This window comes from Balaenoptera physalus (genome assembly GCF_965194825.1).
Source record: "Balaenoptera physalus genome assembly, chromosome: 15".
NCBI lineage: Eukaryota > Metazoa > Chordata > Mammalia > Artiodactyla > Balaenopteridae > Balaenoptera > Balaenoptera physalus.
Genome location: NC_138894.1, coordinates 67,581,421 through 67,595,655, shown reverse-complemented (window position 1 = coordinate 67,595,655; position 14,235 = coordinate 67,581,421).

Below are 14,235 nucleotides of genomic sequence, written 5' to 3'. Positions count from 1 at the left end.
GCAAACAAAACAAAAAGAGACTCTAGAGATTTTGAGGTAGAGAAAAGCAGAGCAAACGGAATGGAGAAGAAAGGTGATGGATGCAATTAAAATGTAGATAAACATCATGAGAATTCAGATCTAAATCTTAAACCTGGTGTGCGGATGACACTTATGCCCCCTCCTGCACTCTGGAACACAAATTTGCCAAATGCAATTGGAAAAGTACAAAGTGAGTTTTGGTTAAAGATCATGGTGTGTAGACATTAATTCTCCCTCTTCCCTTCCTTAAAAATCTCAAAAAGAATAAAAAATGGAGACAATATTTTAGTTGCCAATAAAATAAGTATATGACTGCAATTTTAAACCACAAACTATGTAGCAAACCTGCTAAATGCTGTGAAATCTGGCCCAAAAATGGGGAAGAACACTGACAACTAACAACATATCCTCAGACCTTGGGCAAGATGGACATTTCCCCAAGAGCAACTGAGGCTACCCTGAAATGCCCATCCAAGGATCCTTTAAGTGATATAAGATTCAGGGGCACAGAGAGCCACAGCCAAAGAGAACTGTCCCCATAGAGACCCAATTTGACACCACAGAACATGGCAGGTAGAAATCAAGGGGGAACCAGGCCAACACACAATTTTTATCTGTTGTCTATTCTCCTAGCTGAAGAGAGGATCAAAGGTGAGGTCAGATGGAGAGAGTGGAGGAAACAACACTTTCCAAATTACCAATTTCTTAAATGCCAAAGACTGAGTGATGATACATAGTCACAGGTTAAGAAAAATATTCGATTTGGTGAGAGGCTCTAGGAGACAGTACTCTCTGAGCTTACTAACATCTTCCACTACTTCCCTTCCTCCACAGACCATCTTTCAGTTGGCGTATGAGATGAATAGTGATCAGAAGGAGACACCCCCACAGACCCACTTTGAAATGAGAGGGAAAATAAAGAAGAAAGGAAGGTAAGACAAAGAAATATAAACAACAACTAGAGATAATTTCCAAATAAACAGAGGAAGAGTTCAGACGAAGAATTCTCTGTACTTGAAAAGAAATTATAGGCGACACAGGTAAATGAAAAATATCACAGAGATGCAAGCTATACTGTACACAACAAAATTTAGAGTAAACCTAACCTAAACTAGGACTTTCACTCATTCGTTCAATGTATAATTACTGAATACCCCATACATGTCAGGAGTGCTGTAAATGCTGTGTTTAACAGTGTTTAAGGTTGGCAGCGTCTCTGACCTCATGGAGCTTACAGTCTAGGATGGGGGTAGAGAGAATAAAATACACAGACTAAACTAACGTAGTCTTATAAAAATAAATAAAATAAGATTATATAATAGAGAATGAAAAGGTTAAGCCTTTTTTAGATTGGGTGATCAAGAAAGGTCCCTCTGATTGTGTGACATTTTATCTGAAACCTGGATAACATGAATGATCCAGAAATAACTGAATCACTACACTGTACATCTGAAACTAACACAATCTTGTTAATCAACTATACTTCAATTAAAAAACCCAAAAACGAATATCTGGGAAGACATTCTAGGCAGACATAATAATAGTAAAAAAAGATTATAAGGAAGGTAAACATGAGTGACAATTAAAGAATATCCAGCAAATACGTAATTGATGTTTGAAAAAAAAGAAATGAATAAATGAAACAGAAAATATGTTAAAAAATGTAATAGGAAAACAATCCCCAAATAAATGCTTAAATCTGCAGATTGAGTGAATAATATTATAATGAAAACTTGATCTTTGAATGATCAACACCAGTACCTAGGAATAATATGGATAACTAGCCCTTAATCTGGCCTGGTCTTGTGGCTTGCTTTGGCCAATAGCATCATGCAACAGCTCTGACCCTAAGCTTCAGAGGCCTCACAGACTTCCAGTCTCTTTCTTTCAACGCTGCTACTGGTATGTGGACAAACCGGAGCTACCCTGCTGGAGGCTGAGAGATCACACAACAAGTTCACCTCCATTGCTCCTGCCGGGAGATAACCAACTGCCACACATGTGAGTGAGGTGACTGTAGGCCAGTCAGGCTCCAGCTGACCCATGTCCTGACCACAGATGCTTAGGTAATTCACCCAGGATCAGCAGAACCACCTCCACAGACCTGTAGACCTGTGAGCTATAATAAATGGTGTTTTGTTTTCAGCCACAAAGCTTTGTAGTGGTTTATTAGGCACTAAGCTGACTGATAAATACCTAAATGTCTTTCATTTAGATGAGAGACAATTTAGGACATGTCTTTGCCTTTAGAGAGATAATTTAGGACATGTCTTTTATAAAGAAATGTTTACCTAAAATTCAGCACATTTAATTATATGTTAGTTTCTTTTTCTTCTGTTAAATTCAAGTGGAATTATATTTAATGCTTTTTATTAAAAACTGCTTTAATATTTTTTATTAATACTTTTATTAAAAATAATTTCATTCCATCAAAATTCTATCAATTTATCTATCTATCCTTTTAACTGTAGATGTGCCTAAAGAGATATCAGGAACAATATTTACCAAATGTTAATAGTTGTTCTTTCATGTGATGTTCTTTCATGGTAAATTTTTGTATAATTTTTACATTGTGTTTTGTAGGTTTCTGTATTACTTGAATTTATTGTAATGTATATATATCGACTTTATAAAAACTAGTTGAATCATTCTTTTAAAAAGAACATGTACAATAGCCAGGACATGGAAGCAACCTAAATGTCCATCAACAGAGGAATGGATAAAGAAGATGTGGTACATATATGCAAAGAAATATTACTCAACCATAAAAAGGAACAAAATTGGGTCATTTGTAGAGACATGGATGGACATCTAGAGACTGTCATACAGAGTGAAGTAAGTCAGAAAAAGGAAACAAATATTGTATATTAACGCATATATGTGGAATCTGAAAAAATTGGTATAGACAATCTTATTTACAAAGCAGAAATAGAGACACAGATATACAGAACAAACATATGGATACCAAGGGGGAAGGGGGAGGGTGGGATGAATTCGGAGATTGGGATTGACATATATACACTATTGATACTATTTATGAAATAGATAACTAATGAGAACCTACTGTATAGCACAGGGAACTCTACTCAATGCTCTGTGGTGACCTAAATGAGAAGGAAATCCAAAAAAGAGGGGATATATGTATACATATAGCTGATTCACTTTGCTGTACAGTATAAACTAACACAATATTGCAAAGCAACTATAACTATACTCCAATAAAAAATTTTAAAAAAACTAAAAAAATCAAAAGAACATGACAGGTAGTAAGGAAGTGCTCAAAAAAGGATGGAGCCATGTTGAAAGGATAAAGGAGCAATATGGGATCCTGGATTGATTCCTGGACCAGAAAATGGACATTAGTGGGAAAACTGCTGAAATTTGAATAAGGTCTCTAGAGTAGTTATTAGTGCTGTATCAATGTTAATACATTGTTTGATCATTGTGATTGTTATGTAAGATGCTATAATATGGGAAGTTGGGTAAAGGATAACAGGAACTTTGTGTACTATTTTTGCAATTGTTAAGTCTAAAATTATTTCAAAATATAGTTAGAAAAGAGCATGACATGCTGTTAAATAATGTAAATATAAAGTTGGATTTTGATCTATCTTACTTTTGAAATGCAAAATTTGTGAAATAAATGGGGGAACATCAAAAAGTGACCAATAACTAATGCATATAGTTAATGAAAATTGCTCTTAGGTGTAAGTTGATTCTAATTTGTAGTTTTAGAGTTCCAGGATATTCTGGAAAAGAATTTGTTGATGTAAATGTTTAATGTCTATAATATATTGTCACTGTTGTTATTAATACATGATACTGTTTGGTCTGCAAGGACCACATCAATTCTACATTCTGTTCAAGCAGAAGTTTATATACATTAATAGGAAAACCGGTGATTTTATTTGCTTCATTGTCCTCACTATCATCTGTATATCAATCCCAAACCTCCCCTCCTTTTTCCCCAGTTTTATTGACAAATAATTGACATACATCACTGTTTAAATTTAAGGCAAAACACTTCCACTTACCATTGCAACAAAAAGAATAAAATACCTAGGAATAAACCTACCTAAGGAGACAAAAGACCTGTATGCAGAAAACTATAAGACAGTGATGAAAGAAATTAAAGAGGATACAAACAGATGGAGAGATATACCATGTTCTTGGATTGGAAGAATGAATATTGTGAAAATGACTATACTACCCAAAGTAATCTACAGAGTCAATGTGATCCCTATCAAGCTACCAAAGGCATTTTTCACAGAACTAGAACAAAAAATTTCACAATTTGTATGGAAACACAAAAGACCCCAAATAGCCAAAGCAGTCTTGAGAAAGAAAAACGGAGCTGGAGGAATCAGGCTCCTGGACTTCAGACTATACTACAAAGCTACAGTAATCAAGACAGTATGGTACAAAAAGAGAAATACAGATCAATGGAAAAGGATAGAAAGCCCAGAGATAAACCCATGCACATATGGTCACCTTATCTTTGATAAAGGAGGTAAGAATATACAATGGAGAAAAGACAGCCTCTTCAATAAGTGATGCTGGGAAAACTGGACAGCTACATGTAAAAGAATGAAATTAGAACACTCCCTAACACCATACATAAAAATAAACTCAAAATGGATTAAAGACCTAAATGTAAGGCCAGACACTATAAAACTCTTAGAGGAAAGCATAGGCAGAACACTCGATGACATAAATCACAGCAAGATCCTTTTTGACCCACCTCCTAGAGAAATGGAAATAAAAACAAAAATAAACAAATGGGACCTAATGAAACTTAGAAGCTTTTACACAGCAAAGGAAACCATAAACAAGATGAAAAGACAACCCTCAGAATGGGAGAAAATATTTGCAAACGAAGCAACTGACAAAGGATTAATCTCCAAAATATGCAAGGAACTCATGCAGCTCAATATCAAAAAAACAAACAACCCAATCCAAAAATGGGCAGAAGACCTAAACAGACATTTCTCCAAAGAAGATATACAGATTGCCAACAAACACATGAAAGGATGCTCAACATCACTAATGATTAGAGAAATGCAAATCAGACTACAGTGAGGTATCACCTCACACCTGTCAGAATGGCCATCATCAAAAAATCTACAAACAATAAATGCTGGAGAGGGTGTGCAGAAAACGGAACCCTCTTTCACCTTTGGTGGGAATGTAAACTGATACAGTCACTATGGAGAACAGTATGGAGGTTCCTTAAAAAACTAAAACTAGAACTACCATATGACCCAGCAATCCCACTACTGGGCATATACCCTGAGAAAACCATAATCCAAAAAGAGTCATGTACCACAGTGTTCATTGCAGCTCTATTTACAATAGCCAGGACATGGAAGCAACCTAAGTGTCCATCAACAGGTGAATGGATAAAGAAGATGTGGCACATATATACAATGGAATATTACTCAGCCATAAAAAGAAATGAAATTGAGTTTTTTGTAGTGAGGTGGATAGATGTAGAGACTGTTATATAGAGTGAAATAAGTCAGAAAGAGAAAAACAAATACCATATGCTAACACATATATATGCAATCTTAAAAAAAAATGGTTCTCAAGAACCTTGGGGCTGGATAGGAATAAAGATGCAGATGTAGAGAATAGACTGGAGGACACGGGGAGGGGGAAGGGTAAGCTGGGATGAAGTGAGAGAGTGTCAGGGACATATACACACTACCAAGTGTAAGATAGATAGCTAGTAGGAAGCAGCCACATAGCACAGGGAGATCAGCTCGGTGCTTTGTGTCCACCTAGAGGGGTGGGATAGGGAGGGTGGGAGGGAGATGCAAGAGGGAGGAGATATGGGGATATATGTATACATATAGCTGATTCACTTTGTTATACAGCAGAAAGTAACACACCATTATAAAGCAATTATACTCCAATAAAGATATTAAAATAAATAAATGAATAAATTTATGGCATACAACATGATGGTTTGATTTACGTATATTGTGAAATGATTACTACAGTAGGTACAGCTAACATCCATTTTCTCATATTGATACAATAAAAAGAAAAGAAAACAAAAGAAAAAAAGGAAAACATCTTCTTGTGATGAGAACTCTCAGGATTTGCTCTGTTAACCACCTTTCTGTGTATCATAGAACAGTGTCAGCTATAGTAGTCATGTTGTATGTAATATCTCTAGGACTTATTTATCTTATAACTGGAAGTTAGTATCTTTTGACCTCCTTCTTTCAATCCTCCCATCCCCACCCACAAATCTGATCTCTTTTTCTATAAGTTTGTTTGTTTTTTATATTCCACATATAAGTGAGATCATAGAGTATTTGTTTTTCTCTGTCTGACTTATTTCATTTAGCATAATGCCTTCAAGGTCCATCCATGTTGTTGCAAATAGTAGGATTTCCTTGTTTTTCATGGTTGAATAATATTTCATTATGTGTATGTATGTATAGGTGTATATATATATATACACCTGTATGTGTATATATATATATATATATATTCATGCATCCATCAATGGACACATTTTTAATTGGGTTGTTTGAGGGTTTTTTTGGTTATTGAGTTACACAGGTTTATATATTTATTACACTTTAAAAGTAATTATTGATATATTTCCAGCCTAACTTTAAAAATTACATTTACTTAATCAAAGGAATAACTAAGGAGTCAGAAACTAGGTTACAGCCCCAAGATAGCAAAACATGACAAATACAAAGTATGTACTGAAAAGTGGTATAAATCTGCTATTTGTGATGCACCAAGGGAAAGACCATTTGGTCCAGGTTGAAACAGCAGTTTCCTTAGAAGAGGAGCACTCTATTTATTTTTTTTTAGCCAGTTATACTATTCTTTACATCCATTCTGATGCTATGACTAAACAATATCCATACCACATAAACATGCCAAGACACTTTAAATGTATACATAAACAACTCCAATACATTCCAATTGTTTCATAAAGCAGCTATTTTTAAAAAGGGCAGAATAATTCCATACCAGGTTCATTATAGAGGAATTCTCTGGTGGATTCTGAAGCAAATAGAAAGAAAACAACAAAAACCTTAGAAACTTGTAACTGACAAAATAAATTGCTTTTCTTTTTTTAGTTTGGAAATAGTACTGACTCTTATAAAGAGCGGCAAGTCACACCAAGAATATTATATCTGTTTACAAAAGTTGTGTGTTAGATCTCTAAACTACTACTGTCAAGTCAAATGTCAAGAGCGTTCTTTAGTGAAAGGAAGGGGAGGGGCTGGCTCCAGGCAGTCCAGCAACACCAGCTCACTCTGCAAGCAGAGCTGTGTGGCTTGAATGCCACAGCAACTACTTGGAGCCGTTCGTTGAACACAGGAGATGATAAAGTATCTAGCAAAGAAAATATGAAAAGCTGCTGTTCAAAAACTGTTTATAAAACAAATATACTCTTATTGTAAGTTGCCAAAAACTGGGTTTCAATCTACCTTACCAGTGTGTGACTATTTACCATTTGAGTTTTATTTCGGCTCTTCTCATTGTGTTCATTCCTTATGTGGATTAGTTCATGCCCTCTGTCCTTGGAAGTTCTCTCCAAAGTAGATTACAGAATTTAGAGACATTTTTAAAGTCCATTGATAATTTTCCAGTTCTATGTAGTCTACAGTTTAAACCATCAGCCATTTGCTCGGATATAAAACAGGGGGAAAAAAAGATATTCTCACATTAAAACCAAAATGCTTTATTTTCTCAGTGCTCCTGTATCTTATTCTATTAAATATCATATAGTACAGGCAAATGGATGTGGATTTGATGCAAATGGATGTGGTCTGACAATTTATTTTTTTATTTCTTTTAGCCCTAGAAATTAACCAAAACGATTTCTTCTGTGCAATGTCACCCTAAATTCAAGAGTGAGATCTGGCAGGCAAGTCTTGGTAACAGACCCTGCATCTGTCTCGTGTCCATCAATGTCATGGCTAGTTTGGAAGTTAACAAGGCATTTTGTGGCACCACAGGTGCAATCCATTTAAAATTAACCCCAATTAAAATACAAACTAGCACAAATTGAACAGGTTTTTTTTGCATATTAATTTTGTATGTACACTGTCAGAATTTTAAATCAGCTTTGCCTAAGGACTAAAGTGAACTACGTTCAAGTGCTATATCTTTAGGAAAAATGTCCCAAAATGACTACATATGTCACTATGGATTTTTGTTATTATTATTTGTTGTTATTATTTTTGTTTATCTTACAAACTCTCTAATGTATTAAAAATAACTGAGAGTGGATGAAAATCTCCCCCCACCAATGCAATTATTCACATATTCATTAGGCAAATGTTCACACCTTGGGCCCAGATTCTAGAATACAACTATGAATCAATCTTTTCTCTGCTTTTCTTCCCTAATCTCCAAAGTTTCTCCAACTACCTAAAAACCCACATAGAATTCCAAACGATTTCAGTAGCTCAGTTGGGCAAGCAGTAATACACAGGCCAAACTCCTGATGTGTTTTTGACATTTGCTGATAAAGATGTGTGGGCGTTTTTTTTTTTTTTTAATTAATTAATTTTTTTTTATGCATGGGTGTTATTTTTCTTTTTACCTAAGGATGTTCCACCCAACCTGGCAAGGAAGGAAAACTGGACTGAGGGGCCCTTAGCCAGCAAGGTCACTGTCTACACTGCAGATGTTGGTGGAGTAGAGGAGTCTTGGTGAGAATGAGGGATTGAGACAGGGAAGAAGAAACCCAGAGGTCTGATTTGTCTTCTATTCTGAAACCAAATGTCTTATTTTCAAGCGCAAGGTTTTTTAAAAAAAAAATCTCAAAAAGAAAAAATATCTCATTTGCAGCATGCAGCCAGCAGCTAGCTGCAAAGCTCAGGACCTGCCCTGAGGGATATGCAGCACTGTGGCTTCTGAGACCACTGTGCCACCCGTGTGCTCAGATGTCATCCCTCCCTTCCGGAGAGCCAGGCCAACTGCCAGAACGGCGGTAGAACCATTATTTGTATACAATGTTTGTAATGGACATCAGAAATGGTGATAGGCAGGATGCCCATAAAATTTATCATCCAAACTAGACACTTTAGAGAGAGGGCACTATTAATCACCACACCAGGTCAGCAGACATGAATGGAGCGCGCCCCAGGCAAACTGGGGCACAGGGCTATGCTACCCAGAGGAGGCCTGTTCAGGATGCCTGCATTTTCTCTTTACTAGGTTTGCAATTAAAACATTTATAGCTTCTCTGAAGCCCCACCTCCACGGTTATACTGCCTGGAAATGACTTTGAGAATGTATTTTGGGGCAAAACAGATTTGTTGAAGACAATGTCCTCATAAGTGTGTAGCAATAACTACAGAAGGAATTATATTCCTACTTTGCTGTCCCAGTGTGGTTAGAGGAGATTCTAGAATTAGAAAAGAAACCCGAAAATGAAAGACCTGATCTAAGGGCTTAATTTTGCCCTTCAGGAAACAAAACACACAGAGTGGCCAGTGGTTCTTTAAAGATGTTCCCCATCAATCTTCCACCTCATGTTCATTTGGTCTGCCTTTGCCTGACTCTATCTCATTTAACTTTTTGAAAAAACTTATTTTATCTACAGCCTAGACACTCTGATACAGTTTGTCAACATCAAGGAAGTCTTTTACTTGGGTATAGTGCATTACCCTCGCCAGAGCACGGCTTCCTATTCAGTGGACGTCATTTTATGTTTCTGTCTCTCTTCATTTGAAATACCTGGGATGTACCATCTTAAACAAAAATGCAACCATTCAAGGAGAGAGAGAAGGAACGCCTGAGCTGCCACAGGAAGTGAGACAGGGCTGGGGCTGAGGCCGGGGCATTGGGGGGCACTGTAAATAAGGCAGAGGCCTGGGCAGAGCGACAAGAAATATTTGGCATTCCTGGCTTCCCACAAAAGGTAGGTCAAGGAGAGGGAATGGGCAATTGGGCTGGACTGTACACCACAACTATTCTTTTTTGGGCTGAATCCAGTCCACTGTGTCACAGAAACGTCCCCAGTGGGAAGCCGCCACATTTATTCCACACTATGGCAAATGCTCAGGGTAATTAGACCCGATGCCTGTCTGTACACAGGACAGGGTCAACGTCTGTGGCAAAGACAGCTGCTGGTTTCGAGGCTGCATGTTAAATCCACTTGGGCTAACAACCGTCAAAGCCGTATTCAGAACGCCATGTGTTTAAGGGATGGAGCACCAAAAGTCTGTTTCCACGGGTCCCAGTCAAAACAAAGTCCACTATTTCACGGTGTGCCCACAGGAGGGCTGTTTCAGAACACTGCTGGCCGCTTTCTGGATTGGAATTTTGGAAGAGGAACCCTGCTTACTGTTCCCTGGGTAGTGAATTGAAGATGTGCCTCTCTTTTCTTTGAAACTCTGGGGGAAAAAAAATCCCACCGTATCATCAATAACAAAATAACTACACATACACCAAGACAAAAACAGCCGTTCAGTTTAGAAGAGATTGGTCATCAAACAGGCTTTCTTCCTGCCTCCTTCTCTGGTCCTTTCAGGGTAATTCAGCTCCTGCTACAGAATCTATAAAATGCTGTATTGAGACTATTTCATTAGGTTTCCAGCAGTGGGAAATTCGAGCTACTGGATATACCCAAGGCCCGTGTAAGCGCTTTTTTTTTTTTTCCTTAATTCAAGTCTCTGGCTATAGAACAAATAGCAGAGCTTACTGTTGCTGGATGTCTAATTTCCTCAAGTACTTCTGAGGCAAACATCGCAGAACAAGAAATGAACAGAAGTACACGTGGAAAATGGGACACCATGACCCAAGAATCAGCAGGTAGATGGACGGCTTGTAGACTGTCTCCTCTGAGTCATTTAGATAAGCAGGTCTTAGGTGATAAACCCGAGAAGGTACCTCGCAGAGCAGTGGGATGGCTTTCCTGTCCCCTCCTCCACTCTGTCTACATGGCCCAGAGTGAAGTGGCGATTTGGTAATTGTGTTAAAAGTTTGATATGCTGCAGAAGTTGCTTTGGAATTGTTTTTATTTTTGTTTCATTCAAATGAACAAGTAATCTTGATAGAGTGGCCATATGCATTTCCTGAGACAGTCTTAATATCTAATATTTTGTTTGATCATCCCTATAAGTGCATCAGAATCATGTCCCCTCAAGTTTTGGTTCAGAAAACATGGTGAGGGGAATCTTGGCGCATCTGTGTATTTTTCAGGAAGAGTAAAGAAGTAGGAGAGAAGGGAGGGCAGGCGTGGAATGCCTCCTTGGTGACAGGAAACATGCCAGAAATTTGCACGGTTAGTATAACAGTGGTAGTTTATAAATTAGGAAACTCGCTCAGAGAAATGCAGTGACCTGCCCAAGGTACCTGGCTACGAAGCGATGAAAAAAGCTTCGAATCCAGATCTGTCTGATTCCAATACCCATGGCTTTTCGACCATTGTATAAACTGCTGATTCTGTTTCTAGGGAGCTTGATCATTTTTAAGGAGGTAAGATTTATAAGCATGAAAACTCTAAATAATAAAGATGGGAATAATGTGTTACATTATGACAAATGGTCAATTCTATTAATCAGATAATTTACTCATCTGTTGCAAAATATGGTCCATATACACACCCAAGTTTAATTCCCAGCAGAATAAATTTCCTTTTTTAAATTATTTGTTGAGGAGGATCCCAAAAGCAATGCAGCGCAGAGTATCAACATCACATCAAGACCCTCCAATCAAGACCCTGGCTCTGCTCAGGAGGCCAGCCATCTGTCAATGTCATGCTGCATGCTTGATGATGGCACAATGCTGCAGAGATGGAGGGAGTGCCAAGGATCGCCCACTGACAGGTAATGAGGGCCATAATGCTTTAGAATTACTGTCTACAATCAACATCTTCCATTCCTTAAACATTCCCTGGTTACCTGTTGTGTACAAAGCACAATGTTGAAGATTCTGGGACTAGAGGGAGACATAAGACCCAGTCTCCACTCTCCAGGGGTTTACAGAGGAAGGAGGTATGACCGTGTAAGAAAATGCCAGATGATAGATACAAACAGTTAACTCTGGCAACTCCAGAGGGGAGTGATATCACTGCATCTAATGGGAAAATCAGTGGAGGAGGCATCTGACATAGGCCTTGAAGTATGTGTAGGAGCCCAACAGACAGGCGTGGGGAGAAAAAAAACAGAAGCAAATGCTCACAGTGGGAGAAGAACAGGATCTGTCAAAATAGCAAGTCATCCAGCTTGTCTGGATTGTCAAATATATGAGAGGGAGTATTAGGAATAAGACTTATTTTCTGGGCTTGCCCTTCACCTTGAACTTCAGTTGATATACGATTCATCACTTTTGGCTTGTCCTCCTGAGCAGGACCAGACTCCCCCAGTCAGTAGGCAGCACTGGCCAGCAGCCCAGCTGCTCTCCTGTGTGTGTGCATATGTGGACCAGCGATGCAGGGGGTCAAGTTTGTTTCCTCACTCAGAAACTCATCTGGTTCATGAGCACTAGCCTCGCTGGCCTGGAAAGCTGATCTGGCCTCCTTTTTGACCTCCTGTTTTCTCTGTCCTGAAGCTCTGACCCCCTGGACAGAAGGCTGGGTCAGCTCGGCTTGCAGCCAGCAGACACTGAAGAGGCCACCATTCACAGGGACCCTTCTCCTCTCAGGCCCCCAACACTCCTAGGGTGGGCAGCCAGCATCGCTTTCCCTCTGGTTCCAGGCAGTGTCTACCTATCAATTAAGCTGTAAGATGTTTGCCCTGGGGATGTGGTTTGAGGGTCAATCTAAGGTTTAAAACAAAACAAAACAAATTCTGCCTCACTGAATCTTAAATTTTTGACTTCTGGTAAAGTATCTTCTAAAAACATACCAGGCACAGTCACCCATGCGCCCAATCAATGAACAGAAGTGAGCAACTAAAAGCCTGCTTTAGCTCTTTCCTCATTTCATTGCCTCATCAAAGTGTCTGGTTCTCAGCTTGACCCCAACTTATCAGCTGTGATGCCTGCCCCACATCAACACTGACCAGTGAGTTGTTAGAAATGCAGATCCTGGGGCTCATCCCAGACTTGGTGAATCATAATCCCCAGGCTGAGAGATAGACTTGTGGGTTTTATTTTGTATATATCTTCCCCAAGTGATTATGATACACAGTCAGGATGGAAAGTCACTGCCTCTGGCAAATGCCTTATAACTTTTTGCATTTACGTTCCCTGTCCATTGCATCCTAGAATTTCAAGAGTTAGAAGGGATCTTGAAGATCAGTTAGTCCATCACTTTTTAATCTCATGGTAGAAAGAAGCCAGTCTAGGAGCTGGGGATGTAGTGGGCAGTGTTTCCCTAAGTACATGACTGGGTACCAACTTCTCTTGGAGCATAGACTAGCATCTCACTGCCTGAAGAACACAGCATGGGAAAGGCTGAGTACTTCATCCTATTTATGTTGTCAAAGAAAGGAGAAGTGACCAGCCAGATGGCACATGGCTCTGGACCTCCAGCCTTACTTCCCCCTGCCTGGGTTGCTTCTGGCTGATCCCTACCATCTCCAGCTTGGAGTTAAGATGGCATGCTGCAAACAGATGTGACACTTGTGGGAACACCATGTTCTAGAAGTGTGTGAGGTGATGTATGCAGTGGGCTGGGGTGACTTGGCCTTTATCTGAGCAATGCCTTGTGACCATGGCAGACACTGAAATCACAGAGCATCTTAGAATCACTGAAGAAAGGAGAATTTTTTCCCCCAGAAGAAATTCCAGATCTTGGGACTTGGAAATCAAGAATCGTTTATTTCCACCCCAGGTTGAGCACAGCTTCCTTGGATTGGATTCTGTGCTCTAGCACAGAAGTCAGCCTCCAAACCCAGGGGCTGTCTAGGCTGAGCTCCTGCCAATGGTCAATCAGGAGTAGATGCTTGTAGCAGAGGGAACTGTGGGCAGTCAGAAGACCAGAGTGGAAGCAAAAGGCAGCTGGGAGGGCAGGCAGACAGACTGAACCGTTTCGGTCCCTCTCAGGCCCAGAGCTGTGGCTGCACCTGATGCTCCGCATGCCATCGATAAAATGGACCCCTCATCTAATGACGCAAGAACTACAGAGTTACCTGCTTTACAACCTCAGGAAATCTAGCCTGGTGCCTTGTTCATGCAAACTGTTCCCTGACTGTGCATACGAATAATGATGGAATAATGATGGACTAAATGTGACACAGCAGGGGACCTTTCCATCTTCAGAGGAGAACTATTCTTACACTC